Source organism: Pseudorca crassidens, chromosome X, assembly GCF_039906515.1.
Source record: "Pseudorca crassidens isolate mPseCra1 chromosome X, mPseCra1.hap1, whole genome shotgun sequence".
Lineage (NCBI taxonomy): Eukaryota > Metazoa > Chordata > Mammalia > Artiodactyla > Delphinidae > Pseudorca > Pseudorca crassidens.
The window spans coordinates 126,787,091-126,812,544 of record NC_090317.1 but is presented as its reverse complement, the minus strand read 5'-3'; the positions used below and the strand labels follow the sequence as shown (position 1 = coordinate 126,812,544).

General features: G+C 43.9%; 1 protein-coding gene and 1 pseudogene across 2 annotated transcripts in view; one reads left to right on the top strand and one right to left on the bottom strand.

Moving 5' to 3' along the window:
• MID1 (midline 1) overlaps positions 1-25,454 on the bottom strand; it is a 636,259-nt gene that overhangs the window by 181,450 nt on the left and 429,355 nt on the right. The window lies entirely within an intron of this gene.
• Positions 9,940-10,435, top strand: LOC137217344 (large ribosomal subunit protein uL23 pseudogene; annotated as a pseudogene).

Here is a 25,454-nt window from a genome sequence, read left to right as displayed (position 1 = left end):
AACCCCCCACGCTACCTTAGCAAGTTAAGGGACCACCTAGTGACACAAGCTGACCTCAGTCCTCCTCTTGTATTTACCACAGAGCCCTTGATTATGACCTAGACCAGGGTTTCTCAACCTCAGCACTACTGACATTTGGGGTGAGGTCATTCTCTGTGGTGGGCACTGTGCTGGGCACTGTGGGGTGTTTAGCAACATCCCTGGCCTCAGCCCACCAGATGCCAGGAGCCCTTCCACAGTCATGACAATCCCTAATGTCTCCAGACAACACCAAGGGCAAAATCATACCCAACTGAGAACCACCGATGTACCCGCCCTTGAAATACTGGTTCTCAAACTTAACTGTGCAAAGGAACCTCTGAGGACATTGTGAAAAATACCAATCCCTGGGCCTCTTACTCCAAGGGAATCTGATCAATAGGTCTGAGGAGGCGCCTGGGAATCTGCATTTTATCCCAGTGCCAAAGGACGCTGGTTCACTTCAAGAAATACTGTACCTATTCCTGACCTAGGTATGCCCTCAGCCCCAGGACACAGGAAACTACCCAGGGCTGCTACCATAAAATATCACGGGAGTTAAATCCCAAGGCATATCTATTTATCACCTTCAACAGAAGCTTCTCACGACTGCATTTGCCTTCAGCTGTCATCACCTCCAAGGCAAATATGACCTGGGATTTCCTCCTGCAATCTCTGGGCCCTGTCAAAGTTTCATCCATCTTTCTTCTCCTTTGGCCCGTTCCCACCCCATCCTACAAGGTCAAAATGTCACCACTCTTTTGTGGCTTCCCCAAACGCCCCAAGACAAAGTAATCCCTTCTCTCCTCTCTACAGTTTATAGACACTGAGTGATGTGCTGGTAAATGTTTCACAACCAGCTCTCAAAAAAAAAAAAAAAAAAAAGCCCAGATTTGTTGCAGTCTTTGCCAATTTCCATAGTGTTAACAGTCCCTTGTTTCCCGCAGTAAGGACCCTAAACACAGAGGTGGGAAGAGCTGTGCTGAGCCAGGAGACGGTAAGCAGCAGCTTGAGCAAACCGTGATACATCTCTGCTGTTTCACGTCTAAGTTGCACCGTAACCTTCTATTCTTCAATTTGTCTCTCTTAGCAAACTAAAAAACTCTCGAGGGCAAGAATGGTATCCTATTCATCTTTGTAACCCAGCCACCTTCATCGTACCCACGCGCCCACAGCGCAGGAGGTAGTCAACAAACGTGTGCGGAAAGAGAACGAAATGCTTCCCTGAGAAAAGGGACACCAATGTGACTGCGGCCAATGCCATGTTATGGAAGGGAAAAGAATCTCTTGGGAAATTCAACTATTAAAGTTACACTTTTACCATAATTTAATATCTATTCTGTATTTATGACAACAATAAGCATAATGCCATCTTTATCCTAACACTCCCACATCCAAGGTCAGAGTGCAAGAGAAGAGACCAGCCTCCTAAAACAGAACCTTACCTTCATGGACGTATTTGTGACACAGTCTATTTTCTACGTTTTCATATGAAGGCATCACACACTTCTGCGTGTACGTAATAGACATCTTATCAGCTATAGATGACAAGATCTCTAAGAGGAATACGTATATGATAATCTCTGGGAGGTGCACGAAAGGGCAGTTCCACTGGTAAGAGATACAGTGATGGATTGATGGTTCTCTCTCCCATCTTCTCATTATGCATAAGGCCAGGAACGCCTACGGTGGGGTTATTAACAAACACTGCTTATGAGTATCTACTCACATCTACTACATATGAGTATAAGCCAGGCATTTTGCCAGGCACTTTACAAATATGCACCATTTCATCTGCACCAAATACAAAAACACAGACGTCACCACTATCAGGCTAAGCATGAACACACAGGATCGCTGAGGCAAAGAACCCAAGGTCTGAGAGCTATCAATTGCTGTACTAGGAATTAAACTTATGTGCTTGGGATGAGAATTACCCTGCTTTTTGTTGTAAAATATGCTGTCTCCAGAAATGATTCCTAAAACTCTTAAGAAGGGGCTTCCCTGGTGGCGCAGTGGTTAAGAATCCGCCTGCCAACGTAGGGGACATGGGTTCGAGCTCTGGTCTGGGAAGATCCCACATGCCGCGGAGCAACTAAGCCCGTGCACCACGACTACTAAGCCTGCGGTCTAAAGCCCGTGAGCCACACTACTGAAGCCCGTGTGCCTAGAGCCCGTGCTCCGCAAAAAGACAAGCCACCGCAATAAGAAGCCTGCGCACAGCAACAAAAGAGTAGCCCCCGCTCGCCGCAACTAGAGAAAGACCGTGCACAGCAACGAAGACCCAACGCAGCCAAAAATTAATTAATTAATTAATTAATTTTTAAAAAACTCTTAAGAAAAGGGAACAACGTAAATAAATGAAGTCTACTTTTTCATTTACAAATAACCATAGTTTTTCAACATTTGTAATTCAATAAACGGCCCTTTAGGGGTTGTCCGTTAAGCGAGGATTAGATCCACTTACTGGAAACAGCGTAAGCAAGTAAACTGAAGCAAGTAAAGAAACGTGCTTCACCAAAGGTTCAGATGTTCTGTTCCCTGGGCTGTGATTAACAGCATTTGCAAATGGCAGCTGAAGGGATGTGGTAGTCTTGGCAAATCTTTCCTAAGACAGCAGCCGAGGTGATGATCCTGTGTAGTTAAGTGCAGGTTTGGTTATAAACAGACCTCCACAGCAAACATAACATGGGTTCCTGGGCCAGTGGTCTTGGACAGGCCCTACTGGACATGGATGGACACTGGGATGACACCTGAGAGGACAGTTAACAGTACCTATGCTACCTCTTTCAGTGTTCTGTTAGGTCAAAGCATATGGGATTATGTGTACATAAAAAATGGTTGACTATTCCTATAGTTTACTGAAATATGTATCAGGACATATCGTCAAAAGTCAATGAAAACCAAGCTGAACGTGCCTACTCAGCCACCTGGAAAACGCCTGCTGCAAGGGCACAGTCTTGAGGGGCTATGAAAAGACATTTGATTCTCCCTCAGAAGTTCCAGAAATCCAGTTGTTTTATGCTTATGGCAGCCATGGAAAATCTGAGGTGATTAGTGTAGGTGATTTAAGTGGACAAGGACATGAGTCCCTACTTAGGAAAAACAAAAAGAAAAGAAAGAAAATCCCACCTATAGTTCTTATAGGATGTCATAAAAAAGAAACAAGTTTCTACTCACTGAGTACAAGTACTCATTCAGTGAGTTTCGTTCAGTCGGTTAACCAAAGCAATGTGGCAAACTACAAGCATGGGTTGCAAATACGATTTGGAGTCCATTTTTGATGTTAATGTGGCCACAAAACTGGCTGATAGATGTCATGTAAACCAAATGACATCTCTAAGCCCAAGGTTTTTCAGGGGACAGTTGGGCAAATTAGGGACTGAATATTTGCGTCCCTCCCCAAATTCATATGTTGAAATCCTAACCCCCAATATGATGGTATTAGAAGGGAGTATCTTTGGGAGGTGATCAGGTCATGAGGGTGGAGCCCCCATGCATGGGATTAGTGCCCTTGTAAAAGAGACCCCAGAGAGCTCTCTTGCCCCTTCTGCTACCTGAGGACACAGAAAGAGGACGGCCGTCTGCAGCAGGAAGTAGGCTTTCACCACACCCAGAATCTGTCAGAACCTTGATCTTGGAACCCCTGGCCTCTAGAACTGTGAGAAATATATTTCTGTTGTTTATAAGCCACCCAGTCTATGGTACTTTGTTACAGCAGCTCAAATGGACTAAGACAAATGAAATCATATATGGGGAAGTTTTTTGCAACTATTGCTTACTGTATGAATTTGGATGACAGACTCTGGAAAGAAGGGAAGAAATCTGTGGATATAGAAACAGAACAAATAGACACACCATGAGGAAACTTTTAGGAGAATATATCCTAAAGGGCAGACTTTCAGACAGGACAGGGCTGACTAGTCGTCAGGGCTCAATTTTAAATAAATTGAGCTTCACATTTCATCACGTGAAAATTAAGGAGTTAAAACAATCATGTTATCTTAAATTTTAACTATAACTTACCATTTAATGATTCTATGCTTTTAGAGGTGAAATATTTTGACATTGTTTAGTTTTTGTTGATTAACTATGGCAATCCTTCGTTATTTTCCTCTTAATGATCTGATAAAGGTTTATACATGAATTTAGCAAAGGCTTTTGTGTAATTCCCCTACTTTCAAAAATTCTCTACATTCCCAATTGAACCTTCTGCTTCATGTCAACTTAATAATATCTTACTTCTCAAGAGTAATTCTTCAATTTCGGAATCATCTACTTTTCTTTACTATAATCTTACATTTAAATTTATAAGAGAAAAATTATTATAATAATTTATCTTTTACTTCTCTTATTAACCACTTTTCTAGATTCTGAGGTCATTGAGAGCTTTATCAGTCTGGCTTCTTTAGAGAATCAGAACCAATGGCATATTTAACATATATATTGAAATGTATTACAAGAACTTGACTTATGTGATTATGAGTACTGGTACGTCTGACATCCATAGGGCAGGTGGATAGGAGCTCATTCTATAGTTATCAGGCAAAATTTCTTCTTCCTCAGGGAAAACTCAGTTTTGCTCTTCAGCTGAATGGACAAACCCACCAACGCTATCAAAGATAATCTCCTTTACTTAAAGTCAACCGATTGTAGATGTTAACCACATCTACAGAATACCTTCACAGCAACACCTAGATTGGAGTTTGATTGAATAACTCTACTATAGCCTAGCCAAGGGACTGCTGTATGTCCCTTCTAACAAGTAGCACAGAGGATATGATCAATCAGTCAATAAAAAATGTTCACTGAATTGTTGTGAATAATAGTAATAATAATAATTTAAAAACTTCCACTAGTAGAAGGTCCTCTTCTTTCTAAATAATGAAACTTTGCTAATAGATTTATTATACACTTATCAACTGCAACACTAGAAGGTAGGAGCTATAAAGTTTTGAGATAAAATATGATCTCGGGCTTCCCTGGTGGCACAGTGGTTGAGAATCCGCCTGCTGATGCAGGGGACACGGGTTCGTGCCCCGATCCGGGAAGATCCCACATGCCGCGGAGCGGCTAGGCCTGTGAGCCATGGCCACTGAGCCTGTGCGTCCGGAGCCTGTGCTCCGCAACGGGAGAGGCCACAACAGTGAGAGGCCCAGGAACCGCAAAAACAAAAAACAAAAAAAAGAAAGATCTCTAACTGATAATTGTATACCAACTCGTACGATTTATCAAATACCAGGATAAAATGCAATTATTTTCATACAAAGACTCAACATTTTTGCATCCCATGTATTCTGTCATTGGAATCCACTCAAAGATGTGTTTTAGCAAAAGGAGGGAATTAACCAAGAAAGATAAGACAATGGGACTCAGAAAACAGAGAAACACAAAGACAATAAAGTCCAAGAGGATAGATGCAGCAGTCTTAGAGAGGCCCGAGGCTAATTTGTACCAGGAGGATGGAGGATTCCTGGAGGTAGGTCACCAGGGAACAAAATGATACTGATAGATCACATTTGAGAATGAACAGATATACATAAATATAAGCAAAAGGTGAGGCCATTATTAACTCCAGGAAAAACAAAAGAATGCACAAAAAAGGAAGCATAGCATAGCACACTACTGTGGCAGAGACTATGGGTGTTGACTTGGGGGCAGACGTGTGTTCAGCTGAAGAACATTTCCCAGCCTCCCTTGCAGGTGTGGGTGGTCATGTGAAACTATGATGACCTATGGAATTTTAATAGAAGCTGCTGCGTAAGGCTTCTGGGAAAGCCCTTTCAAGGAGACACAGACTGTATGCCCTTTGCCCTTCCCAGGCTCCCTCACCAGGAATACGATTGCCATGCCTGATGTAGTGGGACAATTCTGTCGCCATGAGGATGCAATACATGGTAAACCTGGAAAAAAGGAAAGGAAGAAGGATCTTAGACTGCTGATGACGTCTTGGAGTCTCCTAATGAGCCCTTAACTTCATGTTTTGTGAGAAAAATAAACTGCTAATTGGAGCTAATGTTTTGGAATTTGTGTTACTAGATGAACACAATTCCTAATTGAAATGATTATATTAAGAGGAAGTGGGGTGGGGATGTGTAAGAGAGGTAATTCCTTTTTGATATATGTAGGATGTCAAAGATAATGTCTAAAGTTCATACACCAAGAAATAGTAGTAAAAGCACATTATGGAAAATATGAAAGCACATACCAGAGGAAATTTTACAAGTTGAAAGTGATTACTCCTAGAATGGAGTGGGATGGGGTAAGAAAAGCTATTTCTCATTACATGTCTTTAGTATATCTGTACTTTGAACATGTATTACTTTGATAAAAATTAACTAGGGGCTTCCCTGCTGGCGCAGTGGTTGAGAATCCACCTGCCAATGCAGGGGACACGGGTTCGAGCCCTGGTCTGGGAAGATCCCACATGCCGTGGAGCAACTTAGCCCGTGCGCCACAACTACTGAGCCTGTGCTCTGGAGCCTGTGAGCCACAACTACTGAGCCTGTGTGCTGCAACTACTGAAGCCCACACGCCTAGAGACCGTGCTCCGCAACAAGAGAAGCCACAGCAATGAGAAGCCCGTGCACCGCAACAAAGAGTAGCCCCCGCTCGCCTCAACTAGAGAAAGCCCGCATGCAGCAATGAAGACCCAACGCAGACAAAAATAAATAAAATAAATGTTTAAAAATTAAACTAATTCAAAAGAAACAAAAAGATATTCGCTGGTTATTAACTCAATTTCCTGTCCTCAAATTCACTTCCTGTAAACTAGCAATATTTTATGATTATCTAGCCCATAGTTGACCAAAGAGTCAGAGTGAAGCTTCAGAGAAGTTACACGCCTGATGGCCAATTCTGAACCCCAAGTGCCATGTCACCACCTCATGCACATATGATCTGATCGGCACTTTTTCTCTCTCCCACCACAGATTTAACATACTCAGAGTTTATGACTGATTTGCCATGCGTAGCGAGTAACACATATATGAGTCCTAATCCAAACTGTTTTCAACAAACCTTCTTCTAGATCTCCAGGAATGAAGATTCTAAAACCCAGATGTCTTAATAATTCATTAGACTAATCAAAAACCCCATTTTCTTCTTACTCCTAATTGGAATCATTCTTGATTTAAATCCTCTTGGGGGGGGGGGCTTAAGTATGGCTAGGAATAGCTGGTTACTGTTCTTCAGATTATTACCACTTTACTCTTTATCCTTATTCTTTTATCGCTCTGACTTTTCTTATATATGAAAATGATTTCTTACTTTTATCATAGATGAAAAGGATTAGTCTCCCAAACCTTTAACATTTTAATGCCCGAAGCTGATTTTCAAATTAGACTTAAAGATGAAAAAGAATTAACTTTTGTGAATCAGAGCTCTGTGTGTATATGTTAGAAACAAGCAAATCAGGCTGGTTCACTGATAATTACATGGACAGAAGGTGAACAGAAATTTTAATCAAAGAAGCTTTGAACAGGACTTGAGCTCCTTGCCTGTAAAAAGACAATACTTTATCCTTTAGGTTGACACTTCCCAGACGCACAGAATGATCGCTGAAATTGCTGTATTTCTTGCTGATTGATGAAAACCCTCTCCCACTTCACATGCAATATCAATACTTGCTTGAAGATGGCTTTAAGAAGGTAAAGATAAAAACTACTTAAGGATCATGGTTTACATGTCTCTTTCCTTCCCTAGACACAGATCAGGGGTATGTTTTACTCTTTTTTTTAAAAGCCAAGGAAATAACATTTGCCCTTATTTCCTTAGGACTAGGCAGCTCATGATGAGCTTTTCCTCTGCTGGAAACCACTATGAAAAGTCACACGTACTGAGGGAGGCTTTCCTATACTAGTCCCCTGATGCAACCTAAACATATTGAGTTGTGGTAAGGAAACAAAAGCAGACGATGAACACGAGGTGCCTTAGCTTTCTCCATATTTATTAAAGAGTTCTAAACGTCTGAGAAACTGCATTCAAACGAGGCTTCATTGTACTTCTCCTATAACTTACTAATTTACAAAAGGAAGGACTTATATTGCCTATTTTATAAAGTGTCGCTATTTGAAATCATCTTAATGGGAGTGATTCAAAAAACATCACACAATGAACAAGATAACTATACTCTTATTCGTAGCATTATCTATGTTATATCAGAAAGACCTACTGAGGGCCTTCCCTGGTGGCGCCGTGGTGAAGAATCCGCTTGCCGATGCAGGGGACACAGGTTCGAGCCCTGGTCCGGGAAGATCCCACATGTCGCGGAGCCACTAAGCCCGTGCACCGCAACTCCTAAGCCTGCGATCTAGAGCCCATGAGCCACAACTACTGAGCCTGTGTGCCACAATTACTGAAGCCCGCACGGCTAGAGCCTGTGCTCCACAACAAGAGAAGCCACCGCAATGAGAGGCCCGCGCACCGCAACGAAGAGTAGCCCCCGCTCGCCGCAACTAGAGAAAGCCCACGCGCAGCAACGAAGACCCGATGCAGCCAAAAATAAATAAAATAATAAGAATTTTTTTAAAAAAGAAAGACCTACTGATATTTCTCCTAAACTATATCTGTGTGGGGAAGAGATCATTCTGTTATGGTCATCTTTAGAAACTAACCAATTGGTGATACTTACCTTCGACTGGGCAAACTAATCTAACCCAACTAAAGGAACTTAAAACAAGCTGATACACCACACACTAAGAGGTCTCAGTTAAACCTGAAATTAAAAAGTGGATACGTGCACTAGAGAGACATGCTATTTCATCCAATAAAACCCACCAGGAGGTATTTACGCTGAGTAAAAAGGGAGGAAACGAAAGGGTCCTGTATCTGTCATGGTCCAGTGATGCAGCAGGTCCTCTTGAAGATAAGGCCAGTTTATGGTTTGTATATGGGAAATTGGAACACATCTCTCTGACGCCCAAACCGGTGCTCTTTCCAGCACGATGCTGCCCCCTAGTCCAGACCCACCTCCCAAAGCATCACACTGCACCTTCGAGATAAGCTAGGAGTTTACCATCACATGTGAAAACAAACTGAAGCACTTTCATGATTTGTATTTACCTTGAATGGTTCTCTAAATTTAGACTGTGTTCACCTGATCATTTGTAGTTAGGGAGTAAAAAATATATATATGTCTATTGATAGGAGATTCCTCATTGAGAAAAGTGTCGCTGTTTGTGCCGTGAAGGGCAGGATGTAGCTTTTAGAGCTATTTCTTTAGGACTGTGAATGAGGTTTCCCTTCTCCATTCAAAAGTCCCCAGTGGATTTCCCGATGGAATACATTCCTGTGATTCATTTCCACAGTTAGGAATGCAGTCCATGAAGTGTTTGTGTTTTTTTTTCCCCTCACTCAAAGCTAATTTGTACATTAATGCTTTAACCATTGATTTCATTAGCAACACATAGTATCTGTAGATCTCTGTGAATTGATTTTCATCACTCTCAGGGCATCCAAAGGTCTCAAGTGTAAGGACAAGCGCCTCCTATAAGAAAAAGATAAAGCAGAAACTAACACACCATTGTAAAGCAATTATACTCCAATAAAGATGTTAAAAAAAAAAAGAAAGAAAAAGAGGCTGAGGGCTTGCACGCATTAACCTTGTGCTAACAAAACATGCACTGGTACGCCTTCCTTATGCTCGAACGGCCAATCACTCATCCAGCAACTATTTATTGAGTGACTACTATGTGCCAGGCGGTGTTCCAGGCGGTGGAGGGGCAGGCAGACAGGTGCAGACAGGCTGAAGCCTGCCTGAGCATGCCTGTCAGTGAAGGGAGCCAGAGATCAGTCAACAAATAAATGTAAAGTGGGTCTGATGGTGAGAGAGGTAAAAGGGCAGGGAGTACTGGTGGGCTTGGGAAGTTGATATTTTAGAGGGTGATATTTGAGCAAAGCTCTAAGGAAGGAAAAAAGCCCTTTTCACGAAGATGGCGCCGAAGGTGAAGAAGCAAGTCCCTGCCCCTCCCAAAGCCGAAGCCAAAGCAAAGGCTTTGAAGGCCAAGAAAGCAGTGTTGAAAGGCGTCCACAGCCACAAAAAAAAGAAGATCCGGACGTCACCCACCTTCCGATGGCCCAAAACACTGCGGCTCAGGAGGCAGCCCACATATCCTCGGAAGAGCGCCCCTAGGAGAAACAAGCTCGACCGCTATGCCATCATCAAGTTCCCCCTCACCACCGACTCAGCCATGAAGAAAATAGAAGACAGCAACACAGCGGTGTTCACTGTGGATGTCAAGGCCAACAGGCACCAAATCAAACAGGCTGTGAAGAAGCTCTATGACATTGACGTGGCTAAGGTCAACGCCCCGATCAGGCCTGATGGAGAGAAGAGGCATATGTTCGACTGGCTCCTGACTATGACGCTTTGGATGTTGCCAACCAAATTGGGGTCATCTAAACTGAGTCCAGCTGACTAATTCTAAATAGAAAAGTTTTCACTATTAAAAAAAAAAAAATTCTAAGGAAGGGAGAGGAAGCATGACTTTCAGCCTTGACGATGGACGGGGCAGAGTCATCCAGGCAGAGGGAACAGCGACTGCAGAAGCTCTGAGGTCAGGGCAAAGTAAGGATGACAGCAGTAGGAGCTGGGGTCTCAGGAATGTGTCTGGATGCGTGTGTGTGTGTGTGTGTGTGTGTGTGTGTGTGTGTGTGTGTTGGGGGGCAGTGTTTGTAGGTCATCTCGGGTCTAGCAGATTATGGGAAGAGCTTTGGGTTTCCCGTGGAGCAAGGCGGGGAGGCGTGGACGATCTGGAGCCGAGGAGTGACTTTTTAGAGTTCAGTGTGACTGCCGGGAGGACAGCAGCCTGTTAGACACAAGGAAAGTCGCTGACGAGGCTCTTGTGGTCACCCAGGTAAGCGGTGGTGGTGGAAGGTATAACGGTGGAGGTGGGGAGACCTGGCTAGATTCCGCATGGTGATTGTAAAGATAGAGCCAGTGTGATCTGCAGACAGAGTGAATGTATCAGAGGAACAGAGGAGACTAGGATAACTTCCAAGTTCTTTGCTGGAACTGCTGGAAAAATGAAGTCCCCATTGACTGAGATGGGAACGCAGTCAGGGGAGCTGTTGGAACGAGGGGCCACCTCTCTGCCTCAGTCTCCTGTGGGAGGGGGAGTCTGGAGGCAGTGGAAGATGGTCCAGAAAGAAAGCAGGTCCAGGGATATATGAAGGAAGCCAAAACGTTTATGCTACACATGGAAAAAACCACTGCCCATAAGTACTTGGTTTCTCAACCCCAATCAACACAGTATAGTACACTGGCTAAGAGCGCTGATTCTGAAAACAGCCTCAGTCCAACTATCAACTCACACTTACTAACTGTGACTATGGCCCATCTGCTTATTCTCCCTCAAAGTTATTGTGATTTGAATGAGGCGACTTGTTTACAGTTAATGTTATTTAACTTTTACTGAGTGTTTACTACATGCCAAGTGCTTGTGAGCACGCTGAATTCTCCTTTGCCCCGAGGAGAACAGGCACTCATATCACCATCCCCACTTTCTGAGAGAAAACTGAGGCACAGAGAGGCAAAGTGTCTCACCAAGGTCACAAAGCTAAGAGGCCACAGATCCTGGTTTATGTACTCAGGCTGACTAGCCCCTGAAAACCTGCTCTTAATCACAGAACTCTGAGAATGCAGCACATAGCAATCACCCACAAATCGTGGCTTGTATTACGATGAGGGGACTCCCGAAACAATGAAAACACCCAATGGTCAGTTTGTACGACTCCACTTGGAATCGTCATGTGGCTCGGTTTCTACCAGGCCTCACTGTCTCCAGCTGTATTTTGGGTACAAAGCCTGTGTTCCTCTGTCCATGGAATGCACAGATATGCTGAAGGCTTTGCTGAGAAAATCAGAACAAAGCATTCATCGTTTGAAAGTTCCCTTTAAAAGCCTCCTACACTGTTGGTGGGAATGTAAATTGGTGCAGCCACTATGGAAAACGATATGCAGGTTCCTCAAAAACCTAAAAATAGAGCTACCGTATGATCCAGCAATCCCACCCCTGGTCATACATCCAGAAAAGACAAAAACTCTAATTCAAAAACATACATGCACCCCAATGTTCACAGCAGCACTACTTACAATAGTGAAGACATGGAAGCAACCTAAGTGCCCATCAACAGATGAATGGATGAAGAAGAGGTGGTACATATATATACAGTGGAATACTACTCAGCCATAAAAAAGAATGAAACAATCCCATATGCAGCAACATGGATGGACCTAGAGATTATCATCCTAAGTGATGTAAGGCAGACAGAGAAAAACAAATATGACATGATATTACTTATATGTGGAATCTAAAAAATAATACAAATGAACCCATATACAAAACAGAAATAGACTCACAGACATAGAAAAGGAAAGGGAGGGGAGGGATAAATTAAGAGTATGGGATTAACAGATACACACTACTATATATAAACTAGATAAGTAACAAGGATTTAGTGTATAACACAGGGAACACTATTCGATATCTTGTAATAACCTCTAATGGAAAATAATCTGGAAAAAATTATATACCTGAATTACTTTGCTGTATACCTGAAACTAACACAACATTGTAAAGCAACTATACTTCAGTTAAAAAAAAGTTCCCTTTAGGGCTTCCTTGGTGGCGCAGTGGTTGAGAGTCCGCCTGCCGATGCAGGGGACACGGGTTCGTGCTCCGGTCCGGGAAGATCCCACATGCCGCGGAGCTGCTGGGCCCGTGAGCCTGCGCGTCCGGAGCCTGTGCCCCACAACAGGAGAGGCCGCAACAGTGAGAGGCCCACGTCCCGCAAAAAAAAAAAAAAAAAAGTTCCCTTTAAAAACACCCAAGGCACAGGAGTCCTTAAGAGTCAGAAAACCCATCACAAGTGTGCAAATGTTGGTTTCTCACTGTTATTAATGACATTCAAGACTGTAACTCACTTGTGTGCTCCAGATATGGACTAGGAAACAATCGCTCAGATACACGGGCAAGTAGCTCCAGGGTAGGCAATGACCTTCAGACGCTCTCAGAGTTCTGTCCTCTCTCCAGATCTTGGAGGTCTGGCTTCAGCCCCAAAGTGCTTGCAGATGGGCCTGTCCTGCACCTCTGCACCTTATTTCTTCCAATTATAGTTTCTAAAACCAGTTTTCATTTTATTGAGGGCATGTTTCCAGATGTGTTTTTAAAGTAATCAGTGCTACTAATAAAAGACAACATGACCCCTGAAGCTGCTGGCAAATATATTCCATCACCAGATGTACTATTTTAAGGCTCATGTGTCTAAAAAAGCCTAACTGGACTATGTCATATCTATTTTTTTCTGTCGCGTATCTCAGGCAAGTCAAACTCTCTGTGTTTCAGTGTCCTTACTTGTACGACGAAAGCATGAGTTGTCTTGTCTGCCCACTGAAATCATCTGGAGGAGATTTAAAAGCTACTGGTACTTGTCTTTCTCTTTCTGGCTTACTTCACCTAGTATGATCATCTCTAGTTGTATCCATGTTGCTGCAAATGGCATTATTTCATTCTTTTTTACGGCTGAGTAGTATTCCACTGTGTATATATGCACCATCTCTTCTTCATCCACTCATCTGTCGATGGACATTTAGGTTGTTGCCTTGTCTTGGCTATTGTGAATAGTGCTGCTATGAACATACAAGTACCATATGATACCACTTACACGTAGAATCTAAAATACAACACAAATGAACCTAAGAAACAGAAACAGAATCAGGGACATAGAGAACAGACGGGTGGTTGCCAAGGGGGAGGGGGGTGGAGGAGGGACGGAGTGGGAGGTTGGGATTAGCAGATGTAAGCTTTTTTTTTTTTTTTCTTTGCTGTACGCGGGCCTCTCGCTGTTGTGGCCTCTCCCGTTGAGGAGCACTGGCTCCGGACGCGCAGGCTCAGCGGCCATGGCTCACGGGCCCAGCCGCTCCGCGGCATGTGGGATCTTCCTGGACTGGGGCACGAACCCGTGTCCCCTGCATCGGCAGACGGACTCCCAAACGCCGTGCCACCAGGGAAGCCCAGATGTAAGCTTTTATATAGAGAATGGATAAACAACAAGGTCCTACTGTATAGCACAGGGAACTATATTCAATATCCTATGATAAACCATAATGGAAAAGAATATAAAAAAAAGAATGTATATATATGCATATATATGTTTAACCGAACCACTTTGCTGTACAGCGGTAATTAACACAACATTGTAAATCAACTATACTTCAATTAAAAAAAAAAGATATTGGTGACTGGGTCCTACCCCCAGAGAGTCTGATTTAATGGATCTGGGCTGGGCTTGGGCAGAGAGATTGTTAAAGAGCTCCCCTAGGGAATTAGAATGAGCAGTGGGGAACCAGAGGTCTGTCTAGAACAGTGGTTCTCAAATTCAAACAGGCATCAGAATCTCCTCGAGCGATTGTTAAAACACAATTACAGGGCCGCGCCTCAGAGTTTCTGATTCAGCAAAGTCTGGGGTGCGGCCTGGAAATTTGCATTTCTGCCTAGTTCCCAGGTGGGGCCGATGGTGCTGCTTTGGGAAGCACTTCTCTAGATCAGCGCCCTTCTCCAAACTCCCGCCCTCTGGCCAAATCCTACCCACCACCTGTTATTGGACGGTCTACCAGCTGAGGATGGTTTTTAACATTTTCCAATGGTTGAAAAGAAAATCAAAAGAATTCTGTTTCCTGTCATGTGAAAAGTATATGAAATCCATATTCAGTGTCCATATATAAAGTTTTATTGGAAGGCAGCCACAAATCATTAAACCAAGCTCGGGGCCTTGCGTGAGTGCGTTGCTACGTACAAAGCCAGGCCTGAATGACATCGGCTACTGCAAGCTCCAAGCCTGATGTGTTTACCGTCTGAAGCAGGTCAGAATAGGCCACCCCCAAATATACCACTTTGGCATCAGGATTATTTTGGGCTGAAGGCAACTGAGAACCAAGAGATGTAGGCAGAGTTCTCCGTCCTCCTCTTACCTGTCTAAAATCGGCATAAATTTCCCTCCGTGTAAGGTCTCTCCTACCCCACCCCCTTCACCAGGGAGGGGAGAGTGACTCTTATCATGGAAGACAGAGTGTTAACACCAAGATGAGTGTGCACAGACTGCACGAAAATAGCCCTTATCTTCTAGGAGTCCCTCCATATCTCTCCTAGTCACTTCCTCACATTTTATTGTTCCTTGAAGCCCAAACCCTCCTTTCTTTGTGAAAAGGGTACATAAGCCCTCGAGTCTAACTGCTTCTTTCAGTTTTATTCCTTTTCTGTGAACTCCAGTGCACGTAAGTGTTGTTAGCACTGTGTGTGCCATTTATCCTGTTAATCTGGCTTTTGCTAGTTTAACTCGCAGGCCCCAATGAATAAACCTAAGAGAGTACAGGAAAACTTTTTCCTTCCTGACACTCCTTACCCAGGAGATGGGAAAAGGTGAAGTTTGCAGGCTCTCAGTCCTACAGCACCCCTTTACCATACCTCAGTTTGTCATCACACATGATCAAAAGCCCCACTCCTGGGCTTCCCTGGTGGCGCCGTGGTTGAGAGTCCTCCTGCCGACGCAGGGGACACGGGTTCGTGCCCCGGTCCGGGAGGATCCCACATGCCGCGGAGAGGCTGGGCCCGTGAGCCATGGCCGCTGAGCCTGCGCGTCCAGAGCCTGTGCTCCGCAACGGGAGAGGCCACGACAGTGAGAGGCCCGCGTACCGCAAAAAAAAAAAAAAAAAAAAAAGGCCCACTCCTGACTTTTCGTCGCAGCCTACGTCGTAAAACGCGACCGAATAAAGGCCACTCCATCAGAGAGAGCCTCCTGGAAACAGGACGTCTTAAGTCAGGTCACCTCACAATAGAAAGATTGTGGACGTTTACATGATCTTGTGTCCTTTCTGGTAACAGATACCCGTGAAATGACCACCAGAGATCCAGATGCGGCAAAAACCTCAGGCTCATACCCATCGCGTATGTTAACGAAGGCTCCTTCTAAACTATGGTAGGCATGCTATGGCCAGGAAGAAGAGGGGGTCTGCTATCTCTTCTTAAATATCTGAAACCCGAAGTTATTTCATGGCATTTGAATAAAAAAATCCCATATGTAAGAACCCTTTGGTGATAAAGAAGGCATGAAAACACATTCTACTGGAAATAAGCACATACGTTGTAAGACTTTCTCAAAAGCCCCTTCTCCTCCTGACTCATGCCCCTAATTTAAACCCAAGTAATACCATCCACGGTTAACTAATATGGTTTTATTTCTCCCTGTTTCTCTGAAACGATGTGTATCTTTTCAGGTAACTATTCCCTTGACAAAGAGGTTGCTATGGATACATTTTTTTTTTTTAATTGAGCGCTGGTATTTTAAAGCCTGTGCAATTTAGTGAAGTCTACCTGGCCTGAGGGTTATACGCATTTAAGTGCCTGTCTTTAATGTTCACAATTTTATCTTAATACAGCTGCTCTGTGCCTTTGACATGTGGTGTTCAGGAGGGGCTGGAGATGGCGTGGGAGTTCCTTAAGGAAAAACCAGTAAGACAAATATCACACGACCCACCTAACTGCAGTTGAATAAGTGGATGTTTCACTTGCCTGGAATTTGTCTGTTCTCGGCACGTTTAATAATGAGTCACGCTATGCATTTGCAAGGCGCCCAGGGCCCAGGGCCACGTGATGACTTTCTGTGCCTAAGTCCCTCGTCTTTGTTCAGACAGGCCGCTAATGCATCCCACGAAGCTGACCTAATGCTACTTCAGTGGGTCTCTTTTTCTTCCGCGGCTCAGCTTAAATGTGATATTCAGGAAATCGATTGTCAGGCACGCAAATCGAGAGAAAAGTATGCCACATTAAATCATGATGGTTTAATAAGGCTTTACTCATCGGCAAAAGACTTCTGGTTCTCTCAGTTGAGGCAAGACAAAAAGCGGAACCTGCCACAGAGAAGGACTCGAGCACTTTCGCTGGCGTTCCACCTTTGCGGAAGCATTTAGTGAAATAGGACCCAATTTGCGTATTGTGGCTGTCACTATTCTACCTGAAAATATAAGCGACTAGGTATCCTACTTTACTCATGAACTTACTAGGTGAGGATCTCTACCATTATGATTACACTTGAGGGGAAACAGCAAACATTTCTATGAATATAATGGCACCAAACACTCAGGAATGCTTCCTGGTACCTCAAGAATTTCTTTTCAGAGCAAAAGAAATCTTGAAACTTTCATCTGTTCCTAAAAATAGAAATTAATAAAATACGTATTCATTTTCCTTCAAGTTCAATTGGTTTTCTTCTGTAATCTATAGAAAAGGAAGCACATGTAAGAAGACGTATACTTAAATGACACCCTTTTCAATCAGACGTGGAATCTTGCCAAAAAAAAGGTCTAGAATTAAAGAATTGCAGTGTTGAAATTCTCCAGATCATCTATACACTGATGACTTTGCCTGCCACAGAACTATTAATTTGGTATTTGTCAGGGCTGTAAAACTTTACATCTTTATGTAGTAACTTACTCTCATGAAGTACACTAATTAGGGTGACATGTAACAATAACATAAAACCAGTTGCTTTCCATGGGCTGATGGGTGTCTACCACAATCGTGCCTTAGCTCAAGAAGGCTGAAAGCAATTTCACATGAAGAAACTAGTTTCATTCTTCAATTAACAATTGAAATCAGTGCTTAGCTGTCCAAGATTAAATACCAAATACATTACAGGCACCGAAAGCATTTTTAATCCTTCGTCCTTAACTACAGATACTCCTTTGTTTAATTTTTGGTTTGCTTTGTTAGATAAAGAAAAAGACTTAAAGGAGAAAGAGATTTAAAAAATAAAACAGAGGGAACAGCATGAAAGCAACTATACAATGTTGGTAAAATGTGGGAGAATAGAAACCATGTGGAAGTATGTATTGTGGAATAAAGTTTTTAAAAAAAAACTTCAGAAATCTTCTTTGAAGAGACAGTACCAGAGGAAAAAACTGATGAAAAATTAGCAGGTGCCGGTAGGAAAGCCTTGCCCAGTTCTCTTTTACTTAAACGAAAGAGAACAAGATGAAGAGTTTAAAAATAGAGAGAAAGGCAAAACAGTAGAGTTTTTGTCTTCCTCAGTTCCTCCTCTTTACTGTCATTAATCAACTACTCCAGCAGCTGACCACCAGGGAACTGCGCTGAGTGAGGGCAATTCAAAGCAATGGAAGCCAAATCTGTCCTTACAGGTGGCCCCATTGGGATTTGGACCCAGAGTGAAAGGAGGATAATGACCTCAGAGCAGCCTCTGGTGGCTGAATGTCAAAAGCTCAAGAAGTCAGAGGCCACCTTCCTGGTGTTCTTGAGATTTTGTGCAAATGGAAGCTACTAGCTAAACAACTTCCAGGAGTAACCCAGAATTGACTTGGTGGAAACTGAAATTAATTCACTATTCTCAAAGACTCTCACAGATGATGGGGAGATTAGATGCTCACAAATTGGGCTATTCTGACAAGAGGTAGAGTTTTCCTTATGTTTGCTCATCAACTACATTAGGAACTTGGGATTAAAATACACACACTACTATACGCAAAACAGATAACCCAAAAGGACCTACTGTATAGCACAGGGAAATCTACTCACTATTCTGTAATAACCTATACGGTTAAGGAACGTGAAAAAGAATGGATACATGTGTATGTATAACTGACTCGCTTTGCTGTACACCTGAAACTAACACAACATTGTAAATCAACTATACTCCAATAAAATTAAAAAAATAAAGTGTTAAATACAAAATTACCTCCAACGTTCCTAGTATTTCAAATAAAGGATGAACCAGCGGTGACTGACACTCGAAATTTTAATTTTAAGCAATGGATGTTTTTAAGCAATCCAGATATTTTCAATTCTTGAAAAGCTCTGTGTCTGTAGGAGGGAGGGAGTGAGTGTGTGCGCGCAGAGATCTGTCCATTAGAAGCATTTGGGTACATTTTCTTGTCACAGCTGGAAAACATCTGTTTAGGACAGAGGCTCATAAATTCCATCTGGTAGGTTCCCATTGAGCTATCTCATCTGGGATGTTTCCAAGGGCCCCTTTTCAAAATCTTGAACCTTACAGTGTCACCTGTGTCAACTGTCATGCCCCAAAGAGTGCTGCCATCTGTGGTATCCTGTTTCTGAGCACATCACATTTACACAGCAGGTTAGAAGGTTTTGTTCAAAAAGAGATGTTTTACGTTCTCAAAAAAGGCTTGAAGGTTTCCAACAGCTAAGGTGAATATTCAAACACATATTTTAAAACTGGTTTCAATAGGGGTCAGCTTTACTTACTGTTAGCAATAAACCAGCAGTTTCCCAGGGCTGCTAGAAGCCATGGAATTCTCGTAAGACTACGTCAACCTGACCAAAAACCCATGGTAAATTCTGTGCGTACAGTGTTGAAACTATAAAGCCCACTTATTGCTCATTCCCAAATAAGTATCCCAGTTCAATCAAATACCACCATTTGAACGATCTGGGCTTGCCAAAACCGGGTAAGATGGTCCTTTGGACACAAGTTCACCATCTTCTTAAGTCTGCTGGCTTTCCAAATAAAGTCTCTATTCCTTGCCCCCCACCCCCCAAAGAATGATCTGGGCTCCTAATTAGTGCCCCCAAATTAGACAGCATCTGTTTAAAAGTACACGGAATTGGGCTTCCCTGGTGGCGCAGTGGTTGAGAGTCCGCCTGCCGATGCAGGGGACACGGGTTCGTGCCCCGGTCCGGGAGGATCCCACGTGCCGCGGAGCGGCTGGGCCCGTGAGCCATGGCCGCTGAGCCTGCGCATCCGGAGCCTGTGCTCCGCAACGGCAGAGGCCGCAACAGTGAGAGGCCCGCGAACCGCAAAAAAATAAATAAATAAAAAAATAAAAGTACACGGAATGAATAGTAATGTACCAATGTTAATTTCTTAGTCCCAATTAATGTACCATGGCAAAGTAAGATGTTAACATTAGGGGAAGCTAAAGACTTCCCTGGTGGTCCAGTGGTTAAGACTCCGCGTTCCCAAAGCAGCGGGCCTGGGTTTGATCCCTGGTCAGGGAACTAGATCCCGCATGCATGTCGCAACTAAGAGCCTGCATGCTGCAACCTAAACAAAACAAACAAAAGCTCCTGCATGCCCCAGTGAAAATCTGCACGTGGCAACAAAGATCCCATGTGCCGCGACTAAGACCCAGCACAGCCTAATAACTAAATAAATATTTTTTAAAAATTAGAGGAATCTGGGTGAAGGGTATGTAGGAACTCTCTATGCTATCTTTGCAACTTTTCTGTAAATTTAAAAATGTTCTGAAATCAAAAGTTTATTCTTTAGAAAGTACAGAAATTAATATGGGCGTATACACTGAGGGGAAGTGGTAAAGGATGGCCAAAATTCTCTCACAGGAAAAAGGATTACTAATAGGCAATCATTTATTGTTGCTTGTTATGTACCGGGCACTAAACTATATACCTTAATATTAAGTCATTAAAATGGTGCCCTTTAAGCACACTGATAAAGGAATACTGTGGCCTACGCTGATTAACAAGAGAACCAGTTCTTAAGGAAAAAATCCCAGACATGCGATGTTTAGACTTCAGGAGGAGAACCTTCCTTTATCCTTCCTCTCTGTTATCTCCCTGTTTTCTCCTTCCCTGGGGTTTTAGGCCCACTTCAAACCCTATCTTTATTCCTTCCCTCCATGACATTTCTTTGTTATTACTCATATGCTATTACTCAATTGTGCAGAATAATTGAACGTCCAATTATTTCAATAGTCAAATATTTGAATTTAGAGACAGTAAAAACCAATACTCAAATACTTAAACTTGGAGATTTCTAATACATATTATTTTCCATATGAGAAAGCAAGGATGTGGTCGACGTGTTCACCCTAGTTAGAGCCAACCTCGGTCTGGTCACGAGGCCCCATTGTGAATTCTCTGGACTTGAGTTTCTCTTCAGCATTTGTCGAGTAACCTAATTAGTATCTCAGCTATTCTTAGCTCCAGAACAGGGTCCGAAGTTCCCATGACAGTCACACAGCACAATTTCAAGTGTGACACAAAAACATTATTCCCTTCCATACTCAGAAAGTGAAAGATACACAGATTACAAGCGTCAACAGTAGGTCTCCAAAGCCCAGTTTCCTTTTAGACCTCTCTTGCCTTCCTTGTAATTCCACTGAGACTCACTGTTTGTATCACTCTTTTTTTTTTTTTCGGTATGCGGGCCTCTCACTGATGTGGCCTCTCCCGTTGCGGAGCACAGGCTCTGGACGCGCAGGCTCGGTGGCCATGGCTCACGGGCCCAGCCGCTCCGCGGCATGTGGCATCTTCCCGGACCGGGGCACGAACCCGCGTCCCCTGCATCGGCAGGCGGACTCTCAACCACTGCGCCACCAGGGAAGCCCTGTATCACTCATTTAACTATTGATTCTATTCTAGCTTGCATTAGCTTCTCTGTTGTTATTATCATTATTGAAGGCAGACATCTCTTTTGAACTTCTTCCCAGACTTTATGGGTACGACTACAAGGCACGTTGCTCTCAGGCTTTTTAACTACAGCAAGTATGGAGGTGAGGCAGTGCCATGTGGCTGAAAGCCCCAGGGAACAGGTAGCCAGGAACGCTGTCTCTAATTCTTTCTGCCACCAGCAAGCTTTGTGTATCCCAGGGCAACCTGGTTCACTTCTCAGAGCCTCAAAGTCCTCAGGGAAGCAGCGAGGGGTTGGACTTGACTCAGATAAACCACTAGGGTTTACTGAGCACCGTGCTGGACGCCTCTTGGGCACCATGTCATTCCTCTCATTGCCCCCTCTTCCTCCAGCCCCTGCCATGGTGACCATTTCTACATGGGCTTCAACCAGTTTCCCTTGCGTGTAACAGATGGTGTCTTGCCTCTGGGTGTAACAAGGGCCTCTCGATTCCTGCCTAAGGGCTTTTCTGACTGGGCACGGGACCCCTGTATCTCAGCTTTTCTGGACGCACAACTGGAAGTACAGGGAGCCAACTCTCACAGGGCCACACAAGACTGCTGGGGCATGGGAGCCTCTTGTCCCACAGATGAGTTCTGAGACGCACTTGATAAGCTCCTCAAAACACTCCCTGGGATAAATCTCCTTTGCCCATGGGAGAAGCGAACTTGATAATGCCCTTGGCCCAGCCTTCCCACTATCTCTGTGACTCCCCCGTCCCACAGTGTTGCCCCCTGAGGCCACTTCCAATACAGACTTCCTGCAAGTAGACTGCGCGTCAGGATCCGCTCTGGGAGGTGTCTAGGCTAAGGCAGCAGCCTACTCTACATCAGACATTGTCATCCTTTTCTGCTCTAAATTTGGATTGTTCTGCAATTACTTGCTGGAAGACTTCAGTTCTGCCCAGTGGTTCATATAATGAGAACAGCCTGGGAAGAGGCTGAGTGGCCAGGATAACTGAAAATTACTTCCAGCTTTCTGCCTGACTTCGAGAGGCCACCGGGCAGCAGGTTCTGGTACAGTCCCAGGGTGTATTTGGCGACATCACGTGGTGACCTAATATAAGTGGAAAGGAAATATAACAGAGAGTAATTTAAACAGAAATAGGCTAATGAGAAAGACCCAGAAACGGCTCTGCTCTCTTCCAGTCCCTGATGTTCAGCAAAATGTTAAAGGAAGGACATTTCCACCTGCGTTTCTGCTCAAAACGGAAGTTTTTAAGTTCAGGAGAAAATTGTCTAAAAAAACACATTTTTGCAAGTTGCCAGAAAATGAGAGAAGTATGTCATCTCTCCCTTTAGAAGAGAACGAAGGGACATTAACCCTTGTTGCAAGGGGAGGGAGAGTATTTTTGGTAAATCAAGTTTGGAAAATAAGTTATGCAGGCTCTCTCTTCTCTAGATGGCAAGTTTCCCCTGAACCTTGAAAATAATATATATTGTGATTCTTTGAGAGGGAGACTCAGAAAGCAGCATTTCCCTAATTTATTTTTCCACAGGTCATTTTCCAGGACAAGAAGGTGTGGAATAGGCTTAGAGAAATGAAAAGAAGCCTGTCTTTTTTGGCATGATTTGAATGTCTTAATTGGACGATGTAATAGGTAAATACTTGAGGCTTCTTCTCTCACTATGATCTTGATATAATACTACTGGATAAGATGTGCAAATGACCTGGGCTTTGTCTGGTGAATTAGGGTTTATACGGCATTGCCTCACCTTACCTGCACCCTTTAATCTAAACAACAATCTGGGAGGTAGGCAGAATAGGGATCCTTACTATTTAGCAGAGGACATCAACGTTCAGCATTTGCCTACGTTTACTTCTTTTTATTATGTTTTTAATTTTTGGCTGCGATGGGTCCTCGTTGCTGTGCGCAGGCTTTCTCTAGTTGCAGCAAGTGGGGGCTGCTCTTCGTTGTGGTGCACAGGCTTCTCATTGCAGTGCCTTCTCTTGTTGCAGAGCACGGGCTCTAGATGCATGGGCTTCCGTAGATGCAGCACGTGGGCTCAGTAGTTGCAGCACATGGGCCCCTAGAGCACGTGGGCTTCAGCAGTTGTGGCACGTGGGCTCAGTAGTTGTGGCTCGTGGGCTCAGGAGTTGTGGCTCACAGGCTCAGTAGCTGTGGCTTGCAGGCTCTAGAGCACAGGCTCAGTAGTTGTGGCGCACGGGCTTAGTTCCTCCGCGACATGTGGGATCTTCCTGGACCAGGGCTCGAACCCGTGTCCCCTGCATTGGCAGGCGGATTCTTAACCACTGCACCACCAGGGAAGCCCCTGCCTACATTTAAATGACAGAGGAGGGAGAGCCAGGATATAAGCTCTACATCTTCTCCTTCCTGATCCAGGATGCTAACCACCACCAAACCTATATTGTGACATTTTTATTAGTTTGTTTGTTGAGCTTATCATTCGACAAAAGAGAAATCACTTTGTATTTTTACTAGTTATTTGGTCTTTTCCCAATAGTACTGCCACAAAAGGAAATATATGAGGTTGGGAAGGGTCAAAATCATCTCCGGAAAACTGTTAAGAGTATTATGTGTTCTCGTAGTTCAACTTCAAATGGCGAATTAAAGTGTAGAAGTGTTGGCATAAAAAGGTGCTACTGATTGGAACCAAGATGGCGGAGTAGAAGGACGTGCTCTCACTCCCTCTTGCGAGAACACCAGAATCACAACTAGCTGCTGGGCAGTCATCGACAGGAAGACACTGGAGCTCACCAGAAAAGATACCCCACATCCAAAGACAAAGGAGAGGCCACAATGAGACCACAGGAGGGGCGCAATCACAGCAAAATCAAATCCCATGACTGCTGGGTGGGTGAATCACAGATTGGAGAACACTTATACCACAGAAGTTCACACACTGGAGCGCAGGTTCTGAGACCCATGTCAGGCTTCCCAACCTGGGGGTCCGGTAACAGGAGGAGGAATTCCTAGAGAATCAGGCTTTGATGGCTACTGGGATTTGACTGCAGGACTTCAACAGAACGGGGGAAACAGAGACTCCACTCTTGGAGGGCACACACAAAGTAGTGTGCGCATCGGGACCCAGGGGAAGGAGCAGTGACCCCAGGGGAGACTGAACCTGACTTACCTGCTAGTGTTGGAGGGTCTCCTGCAGAGGTGGGGGGTGGCTGTGGCTCACCACGGGGACAAGGACACTGGTAGCAGAAGTTCTGGGAATTACTCCTTGGCGTGAGCCCTCCCAGAGTCTGTCATTAGCACCACCAAAGATCCCAAGTAGGCTGTAGTATTGGGTTGCCTCAGGCCAAAAAACCAACAGGGAAGGAACCCAGCCCCAGCCATCAACAGTCAAGTGGATTAAAGTTTTACTGAGCCCCGCCCACCTGAGCAACAGTCACCTCTACTCACCAACAGTCCCTCTCATCAGGAAACTTCCATAAGCCTCTTAGACAGCCTCACCACCAGAGGGCAGACAGCAGAAGCAAGAAGAACTACAATCCTGCAGCCTGTGGAACAAAAACCACATTCACCAAAAGATAGACAAGATGAAAAGACAGAGGGCTATGTACCAGATGAAGGAACAAGATAAAAACCCAGAAAAACAACTAAATGAAGTGGAGAGTGGCAACCTTCCAGAAAAAGAATTCAGAATAATGGTAATGAAGATGATCCAGGACCTCGGAAAAAGAACAGAGGCAAAGATTGAGAATATGCAAGAAATGTTTAACAAAGACCTAGAAAAATTAAAGAACAAACAAACAGAGAAGAACAATACAATAACTGAAAGGAAAACTATGCTAGAAGGAATCAATAGCAGATATGGAAACACCAAAGACCCCGAATAGCCCAAGCAATCTTGAGAACGAAAAATGGAGCTGGAGGAATCAGACTCCCTGACTTCAGACTATACTACAAAGCTACAGTAATCAAGACAGTATGGTACTGGCACAAAAACAGAAAGATAGATCAATGGAACAGGATAGAAAGCCCAGAGATAAACCCACGCACATATGGTCACCTTATCTTTGAT